Genomic DNA, 7283 nt, shown 5'->3' on the forward strand with positions numbered 1-7283 from the left:
GATCTTAAAGAGAGAGAGAGAGAGAGAGAGAGAGAGAGAGAGAGAGAGAGAGAGAGAGAGAGAGAGAGAGTGAAAAAATGAGGTGATTAAGGCGAAAGTAATATCTATCACGCTTTTACCGACTCCCCCAAGAGACAACCTCCGCGTGCGCCTCAGCCCTGTGATATGTTCGGCTCCCAAGGGTGTCTACCAGGAGCCATTTCAAGGAGATTAGAATGCGACCAATCTTTCTCCTCGCAGGGCAATATATCTACCAGATGAAAATGTTAAAAGGTGAGAGTTTTAAGTTGAATTCACCCGGGGTACGGTGCCCCGGCGGCAATAGATTTCAAATCCCCCCCTGAGAGTTTCAAGTTTCTCCAAATGCATTTTGCTAAATTGCACGAGAACGGAGGAATGCCAACTTGGGGTTGAATATCCTTTGATTGCAATAAACTCATTCTGTTTTCAACTTGCTACTCTAAAAGAACACCAAATGAATCATTCATTTCATTCCACTTGATCTGGCCTTCCATACGCAATCACAAGAATGATAATAATATTTTATATTAATAATAACCCAAAAAAGTTTAAATCATAACCTTTCTTCAAAGAATTTGATAATCACCAATGAGTCTTATGTCAAACAAGATCCACGAAACTGATTATGACCAGCCTTTAGTAGGCTGAGAGAAATGCATCTTAAAAGGTATTATCTTACAAGCTAAATACTATGAAGTTTAACCAACTGTTCAATCTAAAGAGAATGAAAGAAACGTGCAGTCTTGCCAAACTTGTATAAATCATGATGGGCCAACTTCGAATTCCCTGTGTTAGTGATACGTCTATCCATTTGGGCCACCAAACAAGAATTATGCTCCTCTTGTAACTAATTCGTTAAATTTTATGTAAGCACAAATGCACTATTAGTCCTTGAATTTTTTGTTTCTTTTCAAATCGTGTCAGGCATTTGTTCGTCATCTTGACATATTCCATATATATTTTGTAAGTCTGTATTTCTTGAATATACTCTCATACCCCGAAATGGGTCGCTAGAGTTTATAATAAAATCTTTGAAATCCTTGAATTGTTATTAGGTTATTACTGTACCAGAAAAGCATGTAATAACTTTGCCTCTGTTTCTAAGATCACAGAGCATAAATTTTTTCTTATATTATATGTAATAGGGTCTCTGTCACACACAACAATATAACCAGTTTTAAGAACCCCCACCCCCGCCTGGATTGTAAAGACCTGGAAACCAAGACGAATTTCAGAGCAGTTGTTTACTTCACATCTAAATAAACAAGCAGATCAGCTGATCCTGATGATATATACTGTAACTGTCTCAAACGGTGCATTTTCGCACATTTTCTATCAAAGTTGTTAGCTTTTATTTCGGTATGATATTTATGTAAAGTGGTTTCTTACATCATCATACAGGCCTTTCTTTCCCAATAATGACAATGTAGATATGAATTGTATACACACACATATATATATATATATATATATATATATATATATATATATATATATATATATATATATATATATATATATAATGTATATGTATGTGTATGTGTGTGTATATATATATATATATATATATATATATATATATATATATATATATATATATATATATAATATACATATATATATATATATATATATATATATATATATATATATATATATATGAATATAATATATCTATCCCTGTATATATACAGTATATACTGTAAAGCTGAAACACTGAATGCTACTCTGGATGGTGGAATAATGGAAGAGGCAGCGTGGTCTGAATGGAAAAAATAGGATTAGATTCTTGAACTAGCTCTCCTTAATGGAAGTGAGGTTTACATGTTGAATATAAGTGGTGTGAATTAGTATTTTCAGGTGTTTTGGTCATGTGGAGAGGATGGTATGTGGCTGCATCAGTATTTTCAGATGTTTTGGTCATGTGGAGAGAGTGGGGGATAATATGATGAAGGTGAATGGTACAGCGTGTATAAGTGTTAAGCTAGCTGCTTACGAGCCTTTTGTGGAATTGCATGAGGTAGCTTGTGTTCTGGAAACCTTTTTTTACTCGAGTGGCCTCTTGAAGAGTCAGTGGTTAAAGTTTCCTTGTAGCAGTGTCCAATGTCTTTATTCCCTGTAGCCAACCACTGAAAGAGAGGTTTGCTGTTCGTTTGTCTGTACGTCTGTCTGCTCTCCTATCTCATGAGTGTGTTTTGATGTGTGTATTCATAGTTTTCTCACACAAGATTACTGGCTGTCAAAAATTCAACATTTATATTTTTTATTTCGGTTTAAGAAAGCACTTGTTCTTTGCTCTCAAAACTAGAGCAAATATAAACAAGCAAAAAATGCGCCGAAGTTTCTTTAGCGCAATCGAGTTTTCTGTACATCATATAATCAAGGCCACCGAAAATAGATCTGTCTTTCGGTGGTCTCGGTATAATGCTGTATGAGCTGCGGCCCATGAAACTTTAACCATGGCCCCGTGGTGGCTTGCCCTATATCGTTGCCAGATGCATGATTATGGCTAACTTTAGCCTTAAACAAAATAAAAACTACCGAGGCTAGAGGGCTACAATTTCGTGTGTTTGATGACTGGAGGGTGGATGATCAACATACCAATTTGCAGCCCTCTAGCCTTAGTAGTTTTTAAGATCTGAGGGCAGACGGACAGACAAAGCCGGTTCAACAGGTTTCTTTTACAGAAAACTAAAAATCAAAGAAAAAATCGTTATTTATCCTGCTCTGAACCATAAAGGTTAGAAATAAGTGAACAAACGAGGATAAAATTGAAAGCTCTTGTTATATAACTGATACACCCGACATTTCAAGGGAAATCTTTTTATGAATAAATGAAAATACAAGGAATCGTGAACCACTACAATGTCCAATGATAATTAAAAAAAAATTTGAAAAAAAATCATTTTCAAGATGTATGGAAAAAGGAAATTGCGACAATTGGGTGCAAAGTTGTGTAAAAAGATTTAAAAACACCGTTAGCAAAAAAATTGCTGTTTTTGGAACTGAATTTTACTGAATTAATATTTATAAAAGTGGAGAAAACTTGAGTTTTAGGAATGGCAGTAAGGTTAGTCAGAACTAAAGAGAAAAATTGAAATGTAGTTAATGAGGGAATTCTATCTTAGAGCACATAGAAAAAAAGGTATTATATTTATACTCAAAGAAATCGGCAATTGGATATTATGTCAATCTTTGTTCTCAGATCTTGAAAATTACTGAGGCTAGAGGGCTACAAATTGGTATGTTGATCATCCACCTCCAATCATCAAACATACCAAACTGCAGTCCTCTAGCCTCAGTACTTTTTATTTTATTTAAGGATAACGTTAGCCATAGTCGTGCTTCTGGCAACGATATAGGATAGGCCACCACCGGCCCGTGGTTAAAGTTTCATAGGACGCGGCTCATACAGCATTAGCCTACACCGAGACCACCGTAAGATAGATCTGTTTTTGGTGGCCTTGATTAGACGCTGTTGCGGCTGTACAGACAACTCGATTTCGCCGAAGAAACTTCAGGGTTTTTTTTTTTGCCTGTTCAGCTTATTTTTCTGTAGTTTCTTTGAATACTAATAAAATTCATTATAATCGAAAATTGGTATATTTTTTATTAAAAAAGAATAAAATTAAAACCAGATTCAAATCCATCGTTCTTGCACCTCTTCTAACCTCCACCCACAGGGTAATATTTACTGTTCTAGAACATCTCATAAATAAGTAATTGGTTATAAAATGACGAGGGAAAAAATTAGCAATACATTAATCCTTTTCATTTCTGTGTACACGAATATTACGCCTAAGTATCTTTGAGAAGAATCTTTAATTCATGGAAGACAAATACTAATTATGTATGTATGTATATACATATATATATATGTGTGTGTGTGTACTTTCATACGCTAATACGTGGTATATGTAGGACGAGTCAAAGAAAGGGAGAGAAAAATCAAGCCTGGGGATAGTCTGTCGAACTGAGCAGTTACGCAACGCGCACAGAGTCGGTTTAAAATGCCTTTACGCAAAAATAAATCCTATTTTGACTTAGATACAAATTTTTTTATAGTTCTCTATTTCATAATCTACTTTTACTGCTATCATAAAAATGAATAAATAAAGGCTAGACAGTGATACGTAGAAGCCAAAATATATAGTGATATTGCAGTAAAAAAAGATATGGAGTAAGGGAACCACAGCCTTCCTCCCTACAACCCATCCAAAAAAATTACACACACAAAAAAAAAAAAAAACTTGAAATAGTAACTAAGAGACATCGGTAGCAACAAGCCCATCTTCATTCATTGCCAAAAGGTGCAGCCGGAAAATCTAACAGCGACAGGGATGAAAAAAGCCAGGCGATGACGTCCTTTCAAAAACGTCTAGAATAAAGGAAAGATGTTGGAGTGGGTGTGGGAAAGGGGGGAGGGAGGAGTGAGGGGGTCTACTGTAAGGGGAGGAGAGGAGATGAAATGGGAGAGAAATAGAGAGAGAAAAAAAACAAAGACCATAAAAACATATATATCCATTTTTCGCCTCTTAGGTGCATTAATCTGCGGCGTCAATATATCGTGCTTTTCTAGGGTGGTGGGGGGGGGGATATTCCATAATGCATATTCCACGAGGTTACAAAAAATGAAATAAAAGGAAAGGGTTTCCCGTTCGTTGAGGTTCGTTTTATCGGAGGAATCTGTTATAGCGAGTCTGATGAAGGGATACAATAGGTCCTACCTTAACAATAGCTGGCAGGAGTTTTGAGGTGTCACTGTCGATACGAGCGAGCTACAGGCTGGTGATGATCACAGTATATATATACACACATATATATATATCTTTCTCTTGTTTTTGCGACTTTATTTTTGGTTATTCATTAACTATTTTTTGGTAATTGTTAGGATTAAATCTCTACTTTTCTGTATTATAGTAGCGAGATGTTTATCTGGTTTTCACCTAATATTACGGAATATAATTCATTGACTAACTGTTGCGATCGCAATGTTACTTCATGTAAAAATTTCGGGCATTCTTCGTCATTTTTCATCTCACATGAACCAGAGTACTTTTTTGAGTCTGGCATATTTGGGTCTGTCGAGGAAGGATTAAATATTGTGGGTATAAGAATACATATACACACTCTTCTCACGTTCTTCTTATCAACCTCACTTGTCTTAGTTAAATTTCCAGCCACATTTCATCCTTCGCCTTAAGCATAAACTTATATCAATCATAAATTTTGCTTCGACCAAATAAGATATGCATCGGGTCTTTCCTCTTCTCAAAATTACATCCACCAACCTACCCTTCCAATTATATTCTACTACATTTAGCAAAATCGAAATATTTTCTCTTTCTCAATTATACTTTCAAATATCCTTTCCAAACACACTTCCATAAGGATTTCTTCAGTGTTATTTACTTCAAGAAAAGCATATATTACTAACAGGACCTCATTAAAACTGAATGGTATCTAGTGGAGATATTTTTCAGGAAAAGTTACAAGCTTTCTAGAAATAGAAAGCGTGTAACTTTTCCTGAGTAAATATCTCCGCTAGATACCATCCAGTTTTAATAAAGTCCTGTTAGTACTATTGTATTAATGCACAGAACAACTGTGTAAGCGATAAAGTTAATATATATATATATATATATATATATATATATATATATATATATATATATATATATATATATATATTATATATATATATATATATTCGTATTTTCAAAAATTCGTCTCGTTAGTCGTCAGCTTGAATGGGAGATTAGCGGCGGGAAAAGACGCCATGACACATTTGAACAGGGGTAGGCCTACACAACTCCCCAACCGCCTGCTTCGGGTGGACAAGGCCGCTCCTTAGTCGCCCCCATCACGTGATTTGGGGTAGAGAAGTCGTTAACTAACCAAGACGAATGCCTTTTCAAGGAAGCAGGGGACTTAGCTATAAGGCCTCTTGCTGTATGAGCCCATTACTGGCTTTGGGAATTGCTTTCAGATTCGACCTAAGCCTTGCATTTGCCTCAAAAATACCCCAAGACGCCGAACCGTTCGGGGCAAGCCTACGGGTCAGACGTTGCTCTGCCACACACGAAGGAGCACACAAATCCAGTACCTCATCTTCCTCTGTCTAATGGCCGGGGTGCATCCGCCGGGTGTCCTGATCTACTTGCAAGAGCTCTGCAACAAACAGGTTTAGAAATCCTGCTACTCTGCTCCCAAGCGGTCGATCCCAGCCTTGTGAATAAATTCCACTTAGAAGTACTGCCATTTCTGATAAGCAAGAAAGTCCTGAATCGCAGTCCCCATTGCGCACAAGAGAGTCTGAGCTAACTTCAAGCCATAATCCCTTTTTATAGCCAGAGATTAGCTATGCCTGGCCTAAGTTTATTTCACATTATATGTGCTTACCTGCTGTATCATCAGCAGTTTCAGATAAATTTCTTGATGACTTCATTTGTAAATAAATTCAGTTTAACGTAACTAGTGACTCATTTCCCTATGCGACCTTCCACTCCCTGATTAATTGCTGATGATTAAGGTAAGTCACACCTCTTTCCCATCCATTTTATTACATTCTGGGTGCTATCTGTTGGCCCTGAAGGCAGTTCATGATAAAAATCCCTTTACATTCCTCCAATAGACGTAATATATATATATATAGAACGTATATATATATATATATATATATATATATATATATATATATATATATATATATATATATATAAACACATACATATTATATGCATTTAAATCTCCTACCACAATCACCCTTTTGCAATCTCCAACCCAAGCCTTGTGCAGTCTCAGACTTTCCTAGAAACATTCTTTATAAACCTTGGCCCATAGGCTACACTTTCTGTTACAGTATGTTTCTCCTTCCACACTTTAACTTTCCCATGCATTCCATGGACTAGGTGATTTGTACTCTTTAATCCGTCAACAGTGTCTTCATGAGACTAACAGTGCTTTCCTTCCATAATTTATCCCCTTTCACTTACCAAAAGAATCACTCTTCAACACCTCAGCATGCCCTATTTTATTTCTTATCTGTTTTTTTAGCAATATAGGTCATGGCGCAACAAACCCCAGGCATTTGGTTACCTCTATACCAAGCAAAGTTCTGGGGTTGCATAGTTTTCTATGTCTAGCAACCCACAAAATATAAAACCTGAATGTGTTTGCCCTCAAGAGATGAGGTTAATCTACATTTAGAGGTATATCCCTGAAACCGTTTTGTAAACATATGCGCACGTGCACACACACAC

At 36.2% G+C, this 7283-nt stretch overlaps 1 protein-coding gene across 1 annotated transcript in view; it reads left to right on the forward strand.

Moving 5' to 3' along the window:
- The window catches only part of LOC136855546 (uncharacterized), a 364203-nt gene that overhangs the window by 146799 nt on the left and 210121 nt on the right, over positions 1-7283 (forward strand). The gene's annotated exons all lie outside the window — the stretch shown is intronic.

The sequence above is a fragment of the Macrobrachium rosenbergii genome, chromosome 3 (genome assembly GCF_040412425.1).
Source record: "Macrobrachium rosenbergii isolate ZJJX-2024 chromosome 3, ASM4041242v1, whole genome shotgun sequence".
NCBI classification, from domain to species: domain Eukaryota; kingdom Metazoa; phylum Arthropoda; class Malacostraca; order Decapoda; family Palaemonidae; genus Macrobrachium; species Macrobrachium rosenbergii.